We start from the raw sequence: 2,077 nt of genomic DNA, 5'->3' as shown, positions 1-2,077 counted from the left end.
TTTCCATCAAACTTTGATCTGAGATTCTGAGAAGCAGCAAAATGAACAAGACAAAATATATTTTTTAATCGAGCAAGGCAAAGATTGTGCTCTTCCAAAATCCGATTCTCTACCTGAAAACAGTGAGGCATAAATAGACTTGTCACCATGTGATCTGACATTCAAATCAAATCTCAACCCCTCAGCCCAGGTCCTCGTTGTCTACATCCAGATTTTTCTGTTCCCAAATCCTGCTTTTTTGTTCCAGCTTTGAAAATGTCCTCAACTGTCCAAGACTGTAAGGCCAGTGCAATCTGAGGCAGAACCTAATCAAATATCAGAAATATTCAGACAGGAAATGTGTTGACGTGACGAGGACAGTTGGAGAAGTCATTGCAGTGGCTTAGGGAGGCCCAATTATGTTTAAGGAGTAAAGCACAATTTGGAAATATGGGCACAGATACAATGTTAGACCTTCGAAGTAAGGGGAGGCACCTAGTAGATTCTCAGGACTTGTAAAAATTCAGGGAGACCAGTTGGTCAGTTGGAGTCAACAATGTTCGCACCTAATAATTACGTTATTTTTTCCAAGTAACATCATCACCTGCACATATCTTCCCAACAAAGTTACTTTTTGCATCTGTAAAGAGGAAAGAAGAAGTTCACCCTCTGATGCCACACACTCGCTTCACAATGGTTGAAGTGAGGACTGACGAGCACGTGTAGCTTCTGTTGTCAGCCCTGATTGATTATAGATTATGGCTACACACGCCTCAGTTGAGAAGGTTCTAAGACTAATTTCAGACTCACTGAAAATTAAAGATTATTAATACCTCATGTGCGCACTGGGAAGGAAAGCACTTCTACATGCTGTATTTTTGTCACCTCCGATTTAGAAAACTGGCAGAAGAAGTACTTTTACTTCCTTGCCTCTCAGAGAGGCAAGGGCCTGTACAGAAATGGAAACTGGGTAGGAGATGGCATGGGGAATATGGCCTGCATGGGGTACTCTGGAAGAACGAGGTCTCTATAGCAAAGCTAGTAAGAAAGAAGATATCCTTTTCTACCCTGGGAAAAAAAGCAAGAGTTTTGGAGCCAGACAGACTAGCTTCCGGCTCTGTTCTGTTACTTCCTTTAGGCTTCTGTTTCTTTGCATTTAAAATGGAGACACAAACCCAAGAGGGGCTTGGATTTGTAATACTACATGAGATAATGAATGTAGAACATCTTTTCCATTTTGTCCGATACCTGGCACCTGGTAGCTACAAAGCACATCATCTTCCTTTCTCTCCGCTACAGCTTCTCTTCTCCTGGTCCAGGTGTTCTCAAAGTCTGGTGTGTGGAGCTCTGGGTGTCTCTGAGACTCTTGCAGGGATCTGGGAGATCAAAACTATTTTTATAATCATGCTAAGACATTAATCGCCTTTAATCTCCACCGTTGCATACAAATCTTTTCAATGTGTAACGTGTGGCAAAGTGGGAAGTATGCCTACAGCACTTGCGCTTCCTAATCAGCACTGTGGTTGCCTGGAGGAAAAGCACTTTGCTGTAGTTTGAGTTGAGAGCTGAACTAACCATCACTTTATTCCATTGAACACATTTTACACAAAAGATCAACAAACTATGGTTATTCAGACTTAGGTATTTTGCAGACATTGCTAAAAAATGAACTAAACAGGACTGCCACTTCAGTGAAAACAACTGATAATGTCTGTTGCCAATGACAATCTAAGGTTTTAAGTAAAAATTAGAATTAAAGAAGACATATTCACCCCTGTGAGCTTGATAGCTCCCCCAGATTTAGATATTGTACTTCCTGATGAGATCAGCGGTGATAGTAACAAATGTGTTTTGTTTTATATTGTATAATGAAATGTGTCAACATTTGGATGATTTGCATAACTGAGTGAACCATATTTTCCAAATGACTGATACATAATGTTACAAAATAATGAATGGGAAAACATCCATTTGAAGTATAAGATGGACCAATAGATTTTAATGTAACAGAGTTTGAACACTTCATTGCTAGGGTTTCAGATTTCACATTGCAACTAATCTTTAAAAAAGTCTGCCACTTGAGTGTTGGGGTAGTATC

The sequence above is a fragment of the Propithecus coquereli genome, unplaced genomic scaffold (assembly GCF_000956105.1).
Source record: "Propithecus coquereli isolate 6110/MARCELLA unplaced genomic scaffold, Pcoq_1.0 Scaffold306, whole genome shotgun sequence".
Classification (NCBI taxonomy): Eukaryota; Metazoa; Chordata; class Mammalia; order Primates; family Indriidae; genus Propithecus; species Propithecus coquereli.
This window is presented reverse-complemented; position numbering follows the sequence as displayed.